Source organism: Antechinus flavipes, chromosome 5 (genome assembly GCF_016432865.1).
Source record: "Antechinus flavipes isolate AdamAnt ecotype Samford, QLD, Australia chromosome 5, AdamAnt_v2, whole genome shotgun sequence".
NCBI classification, from domain to species: domain Eukaryota; kingdom Metazoa; phylum Chordata; class Mammalia; order Dasyuromorphia; family Dasyuridae; genus Antechinus; species Antechinus flavipes.
This window is the reverse complement of record NC_067402.1, coordinates 140,732,254-140,753,863: the sequence shown is the minus strand read 5'-3', so window position 1 is coordinate 140,753,863 and position 21,610 is coordinate 140,732,254. Positions and strand designations below refer to the sequence as shown.

General features: G+C 35.2%; 1 long non-coding RNA gene and 1 other non-coding gene across 2 annotated transcripts; both read left to right on the top strand.

Moving 5' to 3' along the window:
• The first annotated feature begins 408 nt into the window (after positions 1-408).
• Positions 409-10,709, top strand: LOC127539144 (uncharacterized). Its single transcript, XR_007947851.1, has 3 exons — positions 409-1,942; positions 10,105-10,261; positions 10,441-10,709. It is a non-coding gene; the product is annotated as an uncharacterized LOC127539144 (long non-coding RNA).
• A 2,381-nt stretch (positions 10,710-13,090) lies between these two features.
• LOC127539540 (U6 spliceosomal RNA) lies at positions 13,091-13,194 on the top strand. The gene has a single exon (XR_007947968.1). It is a non-coding gene; the product is annotated as a U6 spliceosomal RNA (small nuclear RNA).
• The last annotated feature ends 8,416 nt before the right edge of the window (positions 13,195-21,610 follow it).

The window sequence follows — 21,610 nt, the reverse complement described above, 5'->3', positions numbered from 1 at the left end:
GCACATAGTGCCTAGAAGTTATTCAATATTTTTGTCATATAACCAGACAGCTTTCCTTTTTCATTAAGCACTTACTTGATAGCATAATTTATTCTAAGTCTTTGTATTTCATTATTTTATATTGCAACCTATTTATACCTGCCTTATACCTTTCCATGGCTCTCTGAATAATACTCCTTTTTAATTCTTCAAAAAGCAATACTGATATGCAACTATATAATACTACCAAAATATACCATATCTCTAGTTATCTAAATTTATTTAGATTATTTAGTTATTGCCTACCTTATAAAGTTTATAAGATAATAGGATCAATGATTTAGAGCTGAAAGAAATTTTAGAGTTCATCAAATCCAACATCTTCATTTCATAAATGAGAAAATTGAGACTCAGATTGGTTAACACACCTGCTCAAGGTCATATAGCAAGTAAAGGTCTGAGGCAGGATTTATAACCCACTTCTTCCTTGATTCTAAAGATTATCCACTATACTATACTACCTTAATTTGGCATTCAAGACCCTCCATAATTTGGTCTAACTTCCAAATTCTTCCTAAATCCAGAAAAGTATCTTGCTAAACATCATTTAATTCCCTTTTCCATCTCCTGGTTTGAACTCTATTTCATATAGGCAGATGTCTTTACTTTCCCCAACATAGCTGCCCTTGCATCTTTGCTCATTTATGTTTTTCCTTTCTCTTCTTAAAATTTAAGTTAAATTGTTGGGATGATTTCAGAGAGACCTGGAGAGACTTACATGAACTGATGCAAAGTGAAATGAGCAGAACCAGAGATCATTGTACACGGCAACAAGAAGATGATATGATGATCAATTCTGATAGATGTGGCTCTCTTCAACAATAAGATCATTCAAACCAGTTCCAGTTTTTCAGTGATGAAGAGAGCCTTCTACACCCAGAGAGAGGAGACTGTGGGAATAACATAGCATTTTCACACTTTCTGTTGATGTTTGCTTGCATTTTTGTTTTACTTCTCAGGTTTTTTTTTTTTCTAGGTCTGATTTTTCTTGTGCAGCAAGATAACTGTATAAATATGTAAATATATATTGGATTTAATGTATAATTTAATATATTTAACATGTATTAGACTACCTGCCATCTAGGGGAGGGGATGAGGGAAGGAGGGAAAAATGTGGAACAGAAAGTTTTGCAAGGGTCAGTGTTGAAAAATTACCCATGCATATGTTTTGTAAATAAAAAGCTTTGATAAAAAAGAAAGAAAAAATATAAAAAAGTTAAATTGTTGGTGGAACTGTGAACGGATCCAGCCATTCTGAGAACAATTTAGAACCATGCTGGAAAAGTTATTAAACTGTGTATATCCTTTGATCCAGCAGTGTTTCTTCTGAGCCTATATCCCAAAGAGATCTTAAAGAAGGGAAAGGGACCCACATGGGCAAAAATGTTTGTGGCAGCTCTTTTCATAGTGGCAAGAAATTGGAAACTGAGTGGATGCCCATCAATTGGAGAATAGCTGAATAATTTGTAGTATATGAATATTATGGAATATTGCTGTTCTATAAGAAACTATCAGCGGGATGATTTCAGAGAGGCCTGGAGAGACTTACATGATCTGATGCAAAACCAGGAAATCATTGTACATAGCAACAACAATATTATATGATGATCAGTTCTGATTATTGTGACTCTTTCCAACAATGAGATGATTGAGGCCAGTTCCAATGATCTTGTGATGAAGAGAGCCATCTGTTATGGGCCAGAACCTGAAACAAAGGCTGCTCCCAGAGAACCCCCAAAAACCCCAACAAGAGAACATTACATTTTAAAGAGAATATTACATTTTGGCATCCAAATTGGGACAGACATGATCCTGATTTCAGTGCAAAGGCCTCAAATCCTGTCAGTGGAAAAATCTCTGATCTTCATTTCAGTGGAAAAGTCTCCTTGACCCAGAAATTAGGGTGAGTACAAAAATAGACAAGGAAACTTTGTTAAAGGGCTAAAGTAGCATTTCATTTAAAATGGAACGGATATTTAGAAAACAGCCTTCTTTTCCAAATCAAGGAAAATGTGTAGAGAGCATTGTCAGACTTATGAAAAGCCAAGGTTTGATTATAATTTGGGAGCAGATCACTGAACTTTTAGGAACTGTACAGTACACATCTCCTTAGTTCTTTAAGGAAAAAGAATTGGATCTAGAGGAGTGGAAATTAGTAGGAGAGCAACTGTGTCAATTCTACAATGAAAATGGACCTGACTCAATTTCCAAAGATACACTTTATACATATAATTTAATACAACTGGCTTTAGGAAATTATATAAGTTAGAGAAAAGGAAAAAGAAGAAAGAGCAGGAGGGGGAGGATCCAAATAAACTAGGTGAAAAGAATGAACAATCAGATAAGAATGAAGGTAAGTACAATTCTAAGTGTGGTATTTCACAGCAGGAGCATTCCCCATTCCCTGACCTACCCCTCTCAATTAACCTTTCAGGAATGGAGGGAGAATGAGGAGGGAGAGAGGCAGTAACACAATCAGCACCACCTACAAAGCAACCTATGACAAAATTACAAAAGATACTGGTTAAAGCAAAAAATGAAGGACAAGATATATCTGATTTAATAAATGTATACCATGTGATTGAATAGCTTGACTCTTCGGGTCAAGAAAGGAGAAGATATACTCCTTTTGAGCTGGAAAAAATTAAGGATTTGAAAAAGAGTTGCACTCTTTATGGGGCTACATCATCTTATATTAAAATGTTACTAGAGAACTGGCTTGGCTAGATTCTTTGAGATGATAGTCTCGTCTAGCCCTGGGATCAAACATGGATCCATTGGTCCCAGTATTTCTTTCCATTTGATAAACTATTGAATTGGTCTCTAATCTCTTGTCTTGCTCAGTTTCTTTTGGCATTACATTTTGGAGCTCCCACCCAGCAAGATAATTAGAAAATGAGCAGGATTAGAGATAAGAGACTTTTGGGTCTCTGCCTTGGGCAGGGTGGCTGCAGATCTGAATTCTTGGCCTGGAGAGGTCGGGCCCTCCTGGATTTTTTTCCAGAGCCTCCAGGAAAGAGAGCAGTTTCCAGCCATAACAGCCTGGTGGTAGACACCCCCATTTCGGCCACAGGAGAATAAGTTTTTCTGGGTAACTTTTGGGGTACCATCTGGTTATGTCTTAAGACTTGTTTTGTTTGGTTGTTTGGTATGCTAGCATCTGGATTCTGGATTCCCAGAATTACTGGTTCTGGGAGTAGGGTCTTTTGGATGCAGGGGTCCCTACCTGGGTGTCTTTTTTTTTTTTTTTTTAATAATTTTTTATTGATAGAATGCATGCCAGGGTAATTTTTTACAGCATTATCCCTTGCATTCATTTCTGTTCCGACCTTTCCCCTCCCCCCCTCCACCCCTTCACCCCAGATGGCAAGAGTCCTTTACATGTTGAATGGGTTGCAGTATATCCTGGATACAATATATGTGTGCAGAACCAAACAGTTTTCTTGTTGCACAGGGAGAGTTGAATTCAGAAGGTATAAATAACCCGGGAGGAAAAACATAAATGCAAGCAGTTTATATTCATTTCCAGTGTTCTTTCTCTGGGTGTAGCTGCTTCTGTCCATCTTTGATCAATTAAGGCTCTCTTTATCAAAGAGGTCTACTTCCATCAGAATACGTCCTCAAACAGTATCATTGTTGAGGTATATAATGATCTCCTGGTTCTGCTCATTTCACTCAGCATCAGTTCATGTAGGTCTCTCCAAGCCTCTCTGTATTCATCCTGCTGGTCGTTCCTTACAGAACAATAATATTCCATAACGTTCATATACCACAATTTACTCAACCATTCTCCAATTGATGGACATCCTTTCATTTTCCAGCTTCTAGCCACTACAAACAGGGCTGCCACAAACATTTTGGCACATACAGGTCTCTTTCCTTTCTTTAATATCTCTTTGGGGTATAAGCCCAGTAGAAACACTGCTGGATCAAAGGGTATACACAGCTTGATAACTTTTTGAGCATAGTTCCAAATTGCTCTCCAGAATGGCTGGATGTGTTCACAATTCCACCAACAATGTATCAGTGTTCCTGTTTTCCCACATCCCCTCCAACATTCCCCATTATCTTTCCCTGTCATTCTAGCCAATCTGACAGGTGTGTAGTGGTATCTCAGAGTTGTCTTAATTTGCATTTCTCTGATTAATAATGATTTGGAGCATATTTTCATATGTCTATAAATAGTTCTGGGTGTCTTTTAAAGACACATTGGCTTAGCCTTGTATGTGAATAATCAGACGTATTTGTCACTTTTGGGGTGTCCTTGAGACGCCATTGATTCTTTATGAGTGTCTAACTGGACGCGGTTGTCACTATTGGGGTGACCTTGAGAAATCCAGAACTCTGAACAAGGTAAAAGACTTTTTCCTTATCTTGTAGTGGATACTGCAGTCATCAAGTGGATTGCAGTCATCCGTTGGAGCTCTTGGGAACTCTGGCACAATTTTTGAGGAATTGCTGAGGATTGACAAAGGGCTTTCTTTTGTCTGCTTTGTCTTTAGGAGATACCAGGGAGGCTGCAAAGATTTGGAAAACTAAAAGTTTTTACCTGTCCACAATCTAGACACTCTGCTACCTCTAAAATTTTTCCTGGAGCAGATGCTTTGCTTGAGGAAACGCTCTCAGTCCAAATCCTTTTCCAGAGACAAAGGCCCTTCCTTTGCATCTCAATGAATTTCTATGAGAGGTCCTCCCCGACCCTCCCTCTGGCCTTTCCTCCCACTTCTTCCATCGAGTGGGGAGTATATACATTTGAAAACGGAACTTGGTTTCCCTGCTTTGGTCATCCTGTGTTAGAGCAATGCCCCTCCCGTCACAACCTTTTAATTGTAGAAACCTCAGAATTAGGCTTTTGCATGCTCAGGGGGCTATCTACAAAGACTGAGATTTTAAAATGCCATTTGGTTTGGCTTTAATGTTAGTGTCCTACTGAATGTTGTAATCGTGCAGTCTAAGTGTGATCAGTGTTCTGTATGGCTTGTATGTTATTAGACAATCTAGTCGTGCTCTGTGTTCTGTGTGATTTTTGTCTGTGTTAAATTGTTTGTCTGTTTTGTTAATTTAAGACCTCTGTTAAATTTAAGAACAATGATCAAATTTGGGAATTGGTTATTTCAATCCTAAACTCCAGCTGGAGAAAACATTTGATTAGGAATTTAAAGATGATTCTAAATTTGGGAAATGAATTGGTTATCTTTGAATATAAGATCTTAAAGGAACAATAGCTTGTTAAAGAAGTTCTGTTAACCTGCCTGAAAGGGGTCTGACTTTTCTGAAAGTTTCAACTCTGGCCAAGTTGGACCTTAGGAGGAGTTCATTGGGAATAATGGCCACATGGGGCCAGAAGGAGAGAAAGAAACTATATTGTTTTATTATTTGAAATGAGATAGAAATGGATTATATGCTTTAAATCCAGCTCTGCTGGACATGTGGGTTTTATGGGATTCCCCCACCCATCCACTGATTTCTGCTACTTTAAATGTTGGGTGGGGTAGGGATCTTTTGTAAAGATTTTAACTTGCCCCCCCTGCTGCTACTTCAACTATTGGAGCATCTAGTCAGCCTGGAGTGAAGTTTAGTTTGACTTCCCTCCCCACCTCTGTCTCTTTGGAGGTGGAATGGGGGGAAGGGTAGTCACATGAAATCCTATACTTCTCTCTGCCCCCTCTCCCCCCAAACTGTTCCAGACATTTTCTATCAAGTTGTAGCTACCTGGTTCTTGGCTAAAAGCAGCAAACTGATAAGGTTATGATAAATATATCTGTTTAGGATTTGTTACTAGAGGTAAAATTTCTTGGGTTTGTAGTTAATATGCCCTGCATTTTTTCCTCCTGTAACTGATTTCTATAACCAGAGCAATGGTCAATAAGAAATTATTAATTCAATTATGTCATACCTTGCTGTTTCCAATCTGCTTATCTGTAATCATTATATCCTAAATACTTGAGCAAATAAGTATTTAGTCTGGTCATCTATTGGTTACTAGATATTGTGTCTAGATATTCAAGTTTTTTTTAAGGTTTATAATTAATGAGAGGCCACATCTTGAAGCAGAGTCCTTGTGGACCAGTGTTTCTATCTCAGACTGTTCTAACTTTTCTTTGTTAGATTTGTTTTTATTTCTAGATTTGGTCAAATTACAGATATATAGATTTGCTTCTGGGACCTAGATCAAGCTTTGATTGTCAGCATTCCACACTACATACACCTATCCCCCTCCCAGACTGAGCATCTTTGCCCATTTTCAGCAAGAAGCAGCAATTGAGAACCATCACCCACTTTTCCTGATGTAATTTGGACTGATACGAGGGAGTGGGAAAGTGGTTGACTTGTTAGAATTGTAACTGTATTACTGTGTGTTTAAGACTTGGGATGGAAATTGTTAAACTTGTGTAACTATTGCTATTATGTTTGAGAGACTTTTAGTCTGTTATGTATATGCACATGTATATGATTTATATGTGGGATGGTCATTTGATAATTCCTTTCCAAAAGAAAAAAGGGAGGAGAAGAAATAGGAAACTGGGGAAACTGGTGTATTTCCTTAGGCACTTCTGCCCTACCTCCTATCTTGCTAGTTCAGATTTACTTGGAAGTCCTTTACTCCTTGCTTAAATTTACTAGACTATGATTTGTTGGTTGTGCTTTAACTTTGACATCTCTTATTCTGTTGGAATTGCCCTGGCAGTCTCAGTTTTTGGGATTATTTTTTAGAAACAACCAGAAATTGGATACCTGTCTTGGAACTGGCAGTTTCTCTGACCTATTTCTCCACTCCTGTTACCCCAGGTCCTTAATTAGTATTTCAGCATACTTAAAAGGACCGTGTAGCTGATATTGAGGCCTCTAAAAGTTTGGGGTTTGTCTACCTTGGTCTAACTGTGCATAATCTGCTCAGAAATCTGATCCTTTCTGCAGCCCTGTCTGTTTCTCTGGGCCGGACAGGTGGAGCTACTCCAAGCCTCACCTTTGGAGTGAGGTTGCCCCTGAAGCACAACTGTATTGAGCCCTGCTGCTCTGTAAGCAGAGGCCAAGTCATGCACAAATGACCACAGCTGTCCATATGCTCCCCAACTGCAGAGGATCTGACAATTGATTGTCAGAAATAATTGAAATAAGGAACTTTGTGTATTGCTGATTAACTCTGGGGTTATCAAGGAGAGACTTGACATTGCCATATGTCCTTGCATTGATCTAGCTTTATTTTGATTTTTATTTGGTCTATTTACTTCACATAGGGTTGTTTAAAATTATAGTGCTAAGAACTTCTAGAGGAAGATAATTCAAATATTTGAATAGTTACAAGAGAAAAAATGGGGAATATGTAAGTTCCCTTTTTAATGTCTTGACCCAATGTCTTCAATTGTCCTATTTAGTTATTCTGCCTTAGATTATAACCTTTCCCTCTTAATGTTTGAGTTAAAGGTTTTATAGACATTCCTTCTTAATGTTTGACAAGATAAAGGTTTATCCATCTTAGATGTCATTAGAATATCAGTAATCTCCCTCCATTAGGTTATCCCCACCTATGTACCTCCACTATGTCATTGTTCTTGTTAGGGGCTAGACTCTTTGAGATGATAGTCTCGTCTAGCCCAGGGATCAAACATGGATCCATTGGTCCCAGTATTTCTCGCCATTAAATAAACTATTGAATTGGTCTTTTTAAAAAGAGAGAGAGAGAGAGAGAATTGGCTTATGAAATTTTAACCCCCAGTGATTGGAAATCCATAGCAAGGACATGTTTAGAACCTGGACAAAACTTGTTGTGGCTTTTGGAGTATCATGAATTATGTAGGATTCAAGCCCAGTGCAATAAGCAAACTGGAGTTAATGTACAAATCACCTAGCAGATGAAGGTCAGCATGCAGAGAATTCAGCACAGATTAATTACTCCATAGGAGTATATGAGCAAATTGCTACTGCTGCTATAAAAACTTGGGTTCCCTTCCAGGGAAAGATTGAGAGGAAGCCTTCACAAAAATAGAGCAAGGTCCCAATGAACCCTTTGCGGATGTTTGCAAACAGCTGTCACAAGAACCATTGGAAAAAATGCAGCTACAGAAATAATGATCAGACAACTGGCTAAGGAAAATGCTAATAAGGTTTGTAGAAGAATTGTATGGGCACTACACAAAGATGCTCCTTTAGAGGAGATCATAAGACACTGTGCACAATGGGCACAAATGCTTATTACCCAGACTATGATGAACATGGGAAGACAGGGTCCCTCTTGGCAAGGGACTTCTAGAGAGACTCATCGATGTTTTCAGTATGGAAAAACAGGACATCTGAGAGCCCAATGTAGCAAAGAGATAGAGTGAGAGGACAGGGTGAGAGAACAAGATCCAACACTCTATGTCCAAAACGCAACCGAGGTTTCCATTGGGCCTCAGAATGTAGATTGACCCAGGGAAATGAGAGACAGGGCCCAGCTTCAGGGCCCTAAATGCGGCATAATGGCAGCCAAGGTTACACCCAGAGTGTCTTTAGAAATTCAATATTAAGACATGATCAGTCAGCCAAAAGACAATCAGATGGCAGAAAGGGTTTACAATTGGAGAGAATATAGGCTTTTTTAACCCAACAGAAGGGCAGTGTCCAGTGTGAGCAGCTCCAATGTAATTGTCAGGTGATGAGAAGAGATTTAAAAAGTGGTAAATAGAAGGGGCTAGATAGGTTAACTGCTTGGGAGAAAGGATTTGCTTGTATCTCAACAGATAGAGAAGGAATCAGATGGATGCCAACAAGCATCTGGCTCAGAGAGATAGAAAAAGAGAAAAACCTCAAAACAAAAAAAGACCTAAGAAACATCTGACATTGAAAGAGCATGGCTGATAATGGGACTATTGCAGGACTTGAAAACCAGCAGAAATCACTGGATTCCCTGAGATGAAAAATTGCTGATGAGACTATTGCAGGACTCCCAAACTTGCAGGAATTATTGAATTTTTGGCACATGAACTAATGGACAATAGATTCCTTTTGAACTATTTCTAGGATTTAGGGACATGTATAATTTCCTTATGTTGATTAATGTTATTTATTACATCATTACTAGCCTGTGTTATGTTACTATGTGCTTATGTAATTTATGTAATTATGTGTAATACCTCCCATATTGACGGATTTATGTATACCTGTTTTAAAAGTGAGACCCATCAAAAACCCGCTAATCTGATTTGATTTCCCATTTCCTTTGGTGTTTTCACCTCCCTTTCTGAGACATCAGGGAGGACATGATCACCTCCTTTTATGGTGTTTTCACCTTTTTTTTTTTTTGAGCAGTCAGGAAAGGCGTGATCACCTCTTTTTTAGGATTCTCACCTCCTTGAGAAGTCAGGAAGGTCATGACCACCTATGTTCTAAAAACAAAAGAAAGTGGGAGATATTATGGGCCAGAACCTGAAACAAAGGCTGCTCCCAGAGACCCCCAAGAAAACCCCAACAAGAGAACATTACATTTTAAAGAGAATATTACAGCCATTTATACCCAAAGAGAGGACTGTGAGAATTGAATGTGGATCATAACATAACATTCTCACTCTTTTTGTTGTTCATTTGGACTTTGTTTTCTTATTCATTATCTTTCCTTTTTGATCTGATCTTTCATGTGCAGCAAGATAATTGTACAAATATATTTACAAAATTTGGCTTGAACATATATTTTAACATGTATAACATATTGGATTACTTGCCATCTAGAGGAGGGGGTGGGGGAAAGGAGGAGAAAGTTTTGAACAAAAGGATGTTGAAAAATCATCCATGCATATGTTTTGAAAATAAAAAGGGAAAAATTTTAAGTTAAATAACTTGGACTCTTTGCTAGCAGAATCTTATATAGCACATAGCTTATATAGCACAAATATTTGTGGAATGAATTCATGAAAGAATGACTCAAATGGGCAAAGCCAGATGGAAAAATAAGTCATGAGAAAAAATAGAAGCAACATAATAGTCATTATTCTAAGCTGGAAATGAAAGTTGAATAGTAATTTTTAGGAAAAATATTTCACAAAATAATATCAATAATAATAAATTACATAGTGTCATTTTCTTTCTCAGTTTTCTCCAACCATTGCAAACTAGCACCATTCTTCTAAACAAGCAACCCATAGAAAATGATTGACAGGGATAATCGAGTAATAGTTGAAGAATAAGTTGAAAAGAAGTACATTTGAAGAAAGAGTGGTGGAGAAATTTATTTAAGGATTAGAAGAAGGTAAGTAATATATAGTACCTGACTCACATCTGAGGTAATTATTGATTTTTAAAAATCCTGCCACTTCCCATCCTATACCACTACTTAATTAGCTCTTTTTTCTTGTCTTCTTTCTTTATCTTTTACTTATCTCTATTTACCTTGCTCCATTTCTATTTTTTTTGTCTTTCTCCTTGTAGGCATCTTAAGAGAGACATAGTAATATATTGGAAAGAACATTGAAGAGAACTTCTGAAAAAATGGCTGATTTAAGAACTTTATATAAATCCAGGTCCCTCTTATTGCCTTAAAATGTGCCAAAGAAAAGAAGAATAACAATGAAAAGAGAAGAAAGGAAGGACTTTCTCAAAAAGAAATTGGAATTTTATAAGTTTCTTGCCCAAATAAGCCCAATAAAGATAAGATTAAAAAGGAAACGATTGACTAGGAAAAATCTTTGCTGAAAATTCTTTGGGTAAGTGTCTCATTTTCAAGATATATAAGAAACTGATTCAAATTTAAAAGCTATTCTCCAACTGATAAATGTTTAAAGGATATAAATAAGCTATTCTCAAAGAAAGAAACCCAGATTATCTATAACCACATAAAAATTCTTCAAATCACTACTAATTAGAGAAACACAATTTGGCATTTTCTCCTTAATGATCCAGATCCAAACTATACTTCAGATATATTTTATGTTCACACACACACACACACACACACACACACACACACCACTATCACCATCCCCACCACACATGCATGCTATATTCTAGCCAATCAGGTTTGCTTTCTGTAATGACCATGGCATTTCATCTTCCATCTCTGTACCTTTGTAAAGATTGGTCCCCACTCCTGGAGTGTTCTGATTCCTCATTTCCTTTTCTTAGAATCTCTGTCTCCCTTCAAATTTTAGTAGAAGTCACCTTCTATAAGACTGTTTTCTTGATCCTACTAATGTTCTCCCTATCCCTGTCCCTGACCCTGATATCATTTTTATTTACATTGTATGTGTTTTATATCAATCTCTTTAAATATTGTACATCCCCAATGGAAAGTGAACTCCTTAATTAAGGACAAGGAATTATTCATTTGTGTTTTTGTACCCTATAATACAACACAGTTTCTGGTACATAATAAGGCCTTGATAAGAGTTGAGTTAAATTGAATTAATTTTCTAGTCTGTAAGTTTTCTTTTTATTCTGGTTGCATTGATTTTATTTGCTACAAAACTTTTCAAATTTCATATAATCAACATGATCTTTTAAAAAAAGATTTCTTCCATTTCATTATTGATTATGAATTTTCTTGCTTTCAAATATTGTAATAGTTATAACCTTTCATTCTCCCATAATTTTTTTTGGTGTCCTTTTCTACATTTAATTCATTTATCCATGTGTAATATACTGTGATATATCTAAATGTATCTTTTCCTGACTTTTAACAGTTCTTGTGGAATAGTCCAATTCCCATGCCTCATTGTAATGTAGAAAATGACCTTGAGTTCACAAAACCTTTGCTAGTGGAGCACAAACTCTGGCAGCTTTTGTAATTTTTTGAAAGGCTTTGATATCATCTTAGCAAGAGATTGTTTTTGTGAGACTAACCTTAGGATAGAAAGGCTGACTGGTCAGTGGGTGATGACAACTTCATAAAACAAAGCAAAATATGAAATAGCTCTCAGATCTGGGTAGACCTTTTCTACTTCTAGATAATATGGCTAACAAAAAGCCAGAGGGAGATAAGAATCATGTAGTTTTTAGACAATCTATAGATATTATAGATGACATAATAAAGTTCTGGCCTTAGAGTCAGGAAGACTTAAGGTCAAATACTATCTCAAACACAATTGGTAATTGTGTGATTCTGAACAAGTCAAGTAACCTCTGTCAGCTTTAGGTTCCTTATAGATAAAATGAAAATAATAATAGTACCTATCTCAAGAAATTATTTTGAGGATAAAATCAAATGGGATAATATATAGAAAACACTTTGAAAATCTTAAAATACAAAATAAATGTTAGGTATTATTGATACAGTTGTCAACATAGCTCTTGGCCCACCAAATGTTTGTTCCTTATCTAATAGGCATACTATTGGAAGAAATACATTGTACCAAACATGGCATTTTTCACTATGAACAATATCGGAAGACAGAAGGAAGATGTGGCCAAGCTGAAAAATAGCTCGCAGATTCTCTTTGAAAAGCCAAATAAAGGAGTTGGCAGAGTTGGTTTGATCACAAATCCAAAAGCAATTAAAAATTTTAATGATATATTTGGTCATCTCATATTTGAGTACTGATAATAAATATTTTCAAAAAGATAGTAAAATAATGGAAACATATACATATGTTGTAGAAGATGGGAAATAAAGATATTCTATGAAGAATTTGATAAGAGCCTAAAAATTAAATTCACATATAGTTTGACTCTCTCTTACTTCAATACAAAAGTGGACTAGATAAGAATGGCAAAGATGTATTTGAAAATATAGTTGTTTCTCCCACCTGTCTCTCTTTCCCCGCAGGAAAAACAAAATAAAATACAGACCCCTTATGTTACATAAGCAAAGTCACACAAAACAAACTCCCACATTGGTTACATCCATCTATGTGTTTTTTATTCTGCATATTAGTTCATCATATCTCTGTTAGATATGGATAGCATTCTTCATCATTAGTTCTTTGGAATAATGGTGGGGTAATTGCATTGATAAGAAGTTCTTAAATCTTTCAGAATGGCTTATTTTTTACAATATGATGTGACATCAGGGATTGTTCTGATTTTACTCACATCACTTTCATCAATTCATACAGTTTATCACTGTACTTTAAGAAATAATAAAGTGTTTAATTTTGCAGTACATATACTAAAATTGGAATGATACAGAGATTAGCACGGCCCCTGCACAAGGATGGCATGCAAATTTGTGAAGCATTCCATATTTTCCCACTTTTTCTTGGTGTTTGCTTGTTTTTTCTCATTTTTTCCCTTTTTGATTTGATTTTTTCTTGTGCAACATGATAAATGTGGAAACATATAGAAGAATTGCACACTTTTAACATATATTTCGGTGGCGGGTAGAGAAGGGAGGAAGACAAATTTGGAATACAGGGTTTTGAAGGGATGAATGTAGAAAACTATATTTGCATACATTTTAAAAATAAAAAGCTATTATTCAAGGATTTAAAAAAAAAGAATAATGAATATGGTGAATGCATGGGAAAACAAGAATTGATGCTAGGTAAAGTGTGCAGAACCAGAAAATCAATAATACAATGGCAACAACAATTTAAATTTAAAGAAACAACAATAAAATAATAATAGCACTTCAAATTTACAAGGGGCTGCTAGGTTGTGAAATGGTTAGAGCACTAGGGTTGGAATCAGGAAGACTCATCTTCATGAGTTCAAATATGGCCTCAAATATTTATTATCTGGGTGACACTGGGCAAGTCACTTCACCCTGTTTGCCTCAGTTCCTCATTTATAAAATGAGCTGAAAAAGGAAATGGCAAACCACTCCACTATATTTGCCAAGAAAACCCCAAAATGAGGACATTCTAAAGAGTCCATCCCAACTGAAACTATTGAACAACAACAACAGAAATTACAAAGAACTTTACAAATATTATTTCATTTTATGGGATCATTATGGGAGGTAGGTGTGTTTATTATCCCCATTTAACATATCATATGGTGTCTGAAAGAGGTAAGGACACTAAAGACATGGAAAACATCTTAGTCATTTTTACAGCCAATAGAACTTGGAAGCTATCTAGCATACATAATTAGCATTCCTAATTATAGAAAAAAATTATGAGGATAATCTGCACTTGAAATGAAATCATCTTCATTTGGGGTATTAGAAGAGAAAAAAGAAGCTTTAGAAAGTCATGTTCCACTGAAGACCAATATTTTACCATTGTACAGATGACTGAAGGTTTTATTGTATTTATTATTTGCTGATTATTAAAAAATAAGTTTGATATGGTGACTAAAAGATTCTTATCCAATCAGGCATCTTTAATGTATATGTCAAAATAACAAATGATTAACTGAAAGCTATAACAAAAAAGATGCCTCTTTTTTTCCTTCAAATTTCTAATCACTAAAATAAAACAATATGATATTCGCTTACCCAAGAAGTTCAAAACTGTTGTGGATTCCCTATGAATGGAAACATTTTCCAGTTGCTTTTGTTTTCAGGGAACACTATTATCTATTGCACAAGCTATGGAATACTGTAGAACATCCAAAGTGAGATATGTAATACACAAAACTGTTTGGCCTGCCTAAGACATAAGAAAAAGCAACCAGATAAAGAATATTTATTATCTAGATGAGATTAAATAGATGGATGGATAAACTACAGTGTTCCTCCATCAATATATCTCTGGGAGACATAGTGAAAATATTCAGAAAAAAGAGTTAGACCCAGAATTGAACATTAGGAAGGAGATATGGATTGCCTTTCAGAAATTGCTAAGCTCATCCCATTCATATTTATGGCCACAATCATTTTTTTTTCTGTCATCATATTTCATTATATTTTCCCCCTTTTTTCTGTGAAATTATTACTAAAATCTTTTTTGAACCTTCTTTTAAATGACTCAGAAAATAATATGGTTCATCAAATCCAATCAGTCCTTTCACCTTATCTATACATTTGAATCATTTTCACCTTGGACTCCCACTTTTAATACAAAACTCTTTATATAATTATTTTTCTTTTTCACTAGGCTACTTCTTCTTAAAAACCCAAGGTCAGATTTTTTACTATCTGTTACTTAGATGATCCTTGGCAAGATTAGATTCATAAGAACAATAGCTCTTCCTCCTTTCTTTTTGAGTAGATAAACTCTGTATTATCATCCAAGTGTTCTGATTTATTGGTATTTTAAACTTTTCTTAAGTTTTTCCCTTCTATTTGTGTTTGTTTTTGAGTATTTTAGCCAACAGTGGTTCTCTCAAAATGAATGAATGAAAGATAGCAATTCTGTTAAAAGTCTTTTTTATTCTTATAAAATTATATTTCAACTTTGAAGATTAATTAATCTCAGATGCAAACCACTTTGCTTTTTGATATATCATATTCTAGAATTTTCTTTGTTGTCTTTGACATAGTGAGTACTCCAGGACTATTCTTTTTCTTATTTGTTTTTTTAAAACTGAGTTCCAGATTCTCTCCCTTTCTCCCCATTATCTTACTCCACACCCCACACAAATTGAGAAGGTACATGTAAAGTTATATGCAAAAATCCAGAACTATTCTAAACAGAATTCTTTTGTGTATAATTTGTCTATTTCTGGTTGCTTACAATATTCAACCTGGAAGTTCTTGATGCTAGATAGAGGAAACATTGAAGAATCGATAGAGTGCTAGATTCAGATCAAAAACCCCAATGTTAAAATTCTCCCTCTGAAGTTTAGTAACTCAATAATCATAAACAAATTATTTAATCTCTCTAAGTCTCAAAGTCCTCATCCACAAAATAGGGATAAAATATCCATAGCATCTATCTTCTGAGATTTTTCTTGGGTTAAATGAGATAATATATGTAAAGTGTTTTGCAAACTTTAAAGTACTATAAAAGTGTCAAATATTATTATTAGGTCTGAATGGAGCTTCTTTCTGATGCTATCTTGTGGACAATTTGTCCTCCAATTCTATTCAGGTCATTTTAAAAAAATGTTTTACTGAAATGTGGTATTTAGACTTTTTGTTTCATTATAGGATTTTTTTAAAGAGGCTAATGATTCCTAGAGAGTCTCTTTGTGCTCCTACTTGATGAATGAAAAAAATAAGAGAATGTGAAACATTTCTTTAGAAAATTAGCTAAAGAACAAATCGAAGAGAAATAAAATAAGAATGGTTGAACTGGTTGAAAATTATGATAAAACTCTTGGTACAATATTATAAGATATAAGGAAAATTACCCTGAAAATACAGAAAAAACCCACCAATTGCCACTTAAAAGATTTGCAATGTCTACAACACCCTCTTTCTCATGTCACTATCAACTATTTAACAAAAGAATTCACTAGTCAGATGCCATTGAGGCACATATTTTAAAAAGTGGTATAGTTATAGCTAAACATCCTAACTTCTCAAGAAGCTTTAAACATAGCTCTTGTTTCTTCCTTAGCATCATAGCACTATTGTACATTCATCCATAGTAATTAATATTCAATCTAACAGAAAACCTTAATGATTGGATACACAGGGGCTCTCTTCAAATTCCTGACAACTTGGCTCACTTCACACTTATTCTCCATATATAGAGGATTATTAGGGAAGGTGGATGAACTTTTTCAGTCATGATAAACTTATTTCTTAGAGCCACCCCCTTCATCTGTTCTTATAACTACTATCTGCTATATTGTGAAAAGGCTTGCTTCACTAAATTTCAAGTGATCCAAGATAATTATGCAATTAGCCATTACAGATGGGATCATCAGGGACAATTCAATTGCAGCACCAGTCAAACATGGATGATGATGATCATTGACTTGTGCCTTCCATTCCAGCTTGAATGCAATTTGAAAATACATGAAAAAGGTATCTAAAGCAATGCAAAATAAAACAAAATATGCTATGGTGGGGCTTTGTAGAAGAAGTCCCAGAGTCTAAATAGTTTCCTTAATAAGTCTTTTACTACTGAATCATTTAATTCTAAGGAAAAAAAGCTCTTTAGTTAATAAATTCAGTATCTGCTTACATTTCTTTGAGTTCTTTTAATTTTATATTGACACTCCCCCAAGTAAATTTCATGAGTTTCTCATTTTATATAACCATTGAAATGATATATCAAAAGCAATTGATTTAATTTTAGGTTACATGTGAATTTCAAAAAATGGTTTTAGAATTATGTTTCATGATTCACTTGAAAATTGACTACTATTGAATATCTGCTTTAATTTATTTTTGCTAAGCTACCTTAGAACTTTTCATTTGACTAAAAAAAAATAAATGAAAAGATCACTAAACTGAAGTCAGTCTTTGAATAACAAAAAACAAAACTGAAGGTCCTGGGAAAGATATGAGACATCTCTCTTTGCCTTATGGCAGGAAATCAGAGGACTGCCAGGACACAATGTTGCATAGCACATCAGCTGCCTTTGCTTAATTGTTTTTCTTTGTTACAAGGCAGTGTTCAGTATGGGTGGGATATTGAAATGATTGATTTAAAGACAAAAGATACAATTTTATGTGGCACTGAAGTAGAGCTTTGCTTAGTATCCTTTGGGTGACAGATATGTTTCCTATTTGAAAAATGGACTAGCCAAGGATGAAATTCTTCACCAATAGAGTGGTCACTTGATCATGAATTCTTTGTCCATGACTACCCACAAAATAAAGAAAAATAAAGTGACTGTAAATCTTATTCTATTTCTACCATAATAGCAGTTGAAATTTTGAAAAGGCAAAAGGGGATCATATAGTTTTTAAACCATGCATAAATATTAACCTAGTCCCTGGTATTCCACATGTGAGCTCCTTGTTTAATAAGTAATAGGGGTATGTACCATCATAGAAAAAGACTATATGTATTAATCAGTACATAGCTTGTGCTGACAATAGAAAGGAAGACAAAATAAATGAATAAAAGCCATCTCTGCCCTCAAGGAACTTGTATTGTAGTGGGGAAAGACAACAATTACAAATAATTATGTATAAACAAAGATATATATATATATACATATATATATATAAAATAAAATGAAGATAATTTCAGAGAGAAGACAACAAGATTAAAAAACAAACAAACTGGGAAATGACTTCAGCTGGCACTTGGAAGAAGCCAGAAAAGCCAAGACAGAGAGATAAGAAGAACAGAATTCCAGGAATGAGGGACAGCAATAGAAAATGCCCAGAGTCAAGTACATAGAGTCTTTTGTATGAGAAATAGAAAGAAAGTAAAAGTTGCTTGATAATACAGTATGTAGGGGGGAGTAGGATATAAAAAGACAGGAAATGGCAGGGTATGAAGGGTTTTATAACCAAAGAGAGAAGTTTATATTTGATTCTAAAGGTTATAGGGAGTCAATGAAGTTTAACTGGAGAGGATATGCATAGTGAATGAAGAGTAACATGATCAGATTTGTGCCTTTAAATGTTCAAGTGAAAGGAAGCAAACTTCATTGTTGTCTTGTTTTAAGAAATTGTCACAACTACCCTAAGTTTTAGTAACCATCACTCTGATCAGTCAGCAATCCTCAACCAAGACAAGACTTTTTACTAGTAAAATTACCACTTACTGAAGGCTCAGATGATGGTAGCATTTTTAATCAATAAAATATTTTTTAAATAAAGGTATATATATTTTAGACACAATATTATTGCATACTACAATGTAGTATAAACATAATTTTTATTTTTATTGGGAATTCAAAATTTCATGTAACTTGCTTTATTGCAAAATTCGCTTTATTGTGGTGGTTTGGCATCAAACTTACCATATCTCAGTGGTATTCCTGTAGCCTCCTAACTGCTCTTACTACACCCCCCCCAAATCTATCCTCTTTCTAATTTAAACTTCTCATTGTTGCTAGAGTAATCTTAATTCATAGTCATGATGATGATACTCTTCTACTTAAAAAGCAATTGATTTTCATTGTCTATTAATGCTGTCCACAGTCTTCTTATTATGGCTTTGACTCCTGGAACATCTCCACCCGCAAGAAACTTGGGCTCCACTACTGACTCTGATAAGTAAACTTTTCATTTAATCTTGCCACGGTTTAGGCCTCCATAAATTTTCCACAAAGACACATACCCTTTAATCTTCACACCAAACTTTCTTGCAAATATTGTCCCAACTTCTTACCCTCCCACTTTTTAGAACTTTTTTAATGTATTTTCTTCTTCCATTAAATGATGAGCCTGAAATAGCCCAGGCAATAAAATTCAAGACGGCCATAGTAATTCATAATTTAGAAATAATTTATTTGTAACTAGCCTATATGGTCTGCCTGGCCAGGACGGACCTCCAGTAGGATTCTGGCATGGTTCCGTGTTCAACTGAAGTAGGGAAAGCCTTATAAGCATTCTTGTTCACCCTTGCTGGCACCTTTGACATTAAACAGTGACTCGATTTAACAGGATGAAAAATACAATGACAGATGTTTAACGTAGTTTATAGGTCAGGATTATCTAACAGATACCCCTCAATGTTGAGCAGGCACTTTGAAGTGCAAAACACCTCTTTAATCTGCCTGAGCAGACCTTTCTCTGTGAGCCCCAGGCCCTTTAATTTAAGACTGAGGGAGGAGAGGGGAGGCTAGTCCTTTGTCCATTTCAAGCCCTTGAGAGAAGGGACTATCTTGAGTTCTTATATTTGTATCCCCAACTCATTGCCTGACATGTAGTAAGTACTTAATAAATGCTTACTCTCTCTTTCTCTGTCTCTTTTTCAGCCTTTCTCTTTTCCCTCCTTTTTTTCCCTTTCTTTTCTCAATCCTCCTCCTTCCCCTAACTGTTTAATAGCCTCCACTATTTAGCTCCAACCTCTTTGGAGCAATCTTACTTTGTACTTTTTGTACTAAGTGTCTTCATATGCTATATGTCCCAGGTACAGTACTGAATTTTTCTGTTTGTTGTGTCACATTCTCAAATTCAAGACATCTAAAACTGAATTCATAATTTATTATTAAGTCATTCTGCTGTCCATTCCCATTCTCAGATCCTGATACCTCTCTCCTCTGATGTTTTGCTCAAATGGTCTCCTTTTCCTGGAATGGATCCTTTCCCACATTTTTAATTGTTAAAGTCCCTGCCTTCCTTAAGACACTAATTCAGAGGGTATCATTTACATAAAGGTACATAAAGCTAAAGACCTCAGGTAAAAGCACTTTCTTTCTCCACAAGTTTTTCATACCTCTATATCTACTTCTTTTTTTTTTTTTTTTTTTAATTTATGGAGCACTAGACCTTGTACCAGAATTATTTGTGCATTTATTCTTCCTCTCTTCCCATCTATTTGTAATGATTCTAAAAGCTAGAAATTGAGTATAGGAAAACAACCAAACAAAACAAAAAACAAAAACAAAAAAAGAAGTTACCACTCTCTTCCAGAACCTTGTATTTTACTGGAGAAATTCAATACTTACACATGTAAGACAAAATATAATATAGAGCAAATGCAATATGATACATTATAAGGTAAAGTGTCAGTTGTTTTCAGTTTACTCTTCATGTTCTAATGAGGTTTTCTTGGCAAAAATTCTACAGTGAGTTGCTATTTCCTTTTCCAGCTAATTTTACAGATAAGGATCACACAGTAGTGTCTCAGGCCATATTTGAATTCAGGAAGATAAATCTGACTCCAGACCCAGAAATGGAAAGGGAATGGGGAATCAGGAAAGTGGAAAGTTTGGGAGTTGACACTTGAACTGAGTTTTGAATGGTTTTCAAGGGTCTGACCTAAGGAAAAAGCATTCCAAATATGAGACACAGTGAGAGATGAGAATGTTATCAATTGGGCATAAGTAGCTGAATTTGGCTAGAAAGTAGAGTTTATGAAGAAGGGGTCACATGAGATTATTCTAGAAAGATAGTGATTATATTTACTTGGATTAATTTCAAAGTACTAAGTGTCAATAATTTTTCAGCCATTATAAGTAAGTATACATTTTGAATCTATTCCTTTCTCATATAGTTAATATGCATTCTATTTTTTTTGGCTGTTTTCCTTTCCTTTGGTTGTGAGTGAAATAGGAAACTGAGGACTTCTCAGAATAATAACTGCAGGTAATTCAGACTCAGCACCAAGGATCTGTTCATCATTAAAGCTCTGAGAAGAAGAGTGAAGACTTGCTCTTCTGGCAGAAATACCTCAGATAACCCCCTTGACCTTCTCTTAACTACTTAGAAAAGGACCTGAGTATTTAATGGCCTGGAGATATTCAAGAAGTCCCCAAACTAGCTATCTCTTATTTGTTGATTGAGATGAGGCAAACTAAGATTCTAGAAACCTTCTAACTCCTCTGACTTAATGGATTACTTATCTCTAAATAAATCTCCTTATTGTGAGTGATTATGTGGTTTCTCATAAAATTATTAACTAAGGTAGATGATTGAACCTATAACCTAAATGTAGTTTATCCAAGTCTGATGGGTTTAGAAAATGAAATTTTTTGTACAAACCTTATAATAGAATGTTTATACTAGCTCAAGTAAACATTTGTAAACCTTGTAAAGCTGACCACCACCATAAACTTAGGCAAACACACCTACAAGCATTTGTAACTGACCACCATAAATTTAGTAAACACATCTGCAATAAGTCAACTATATCGCCTGACTAGAATTTATCAAACTCATGCTACTTCCACTTGAGCAAACATTGGGCAAGGTAGTGAA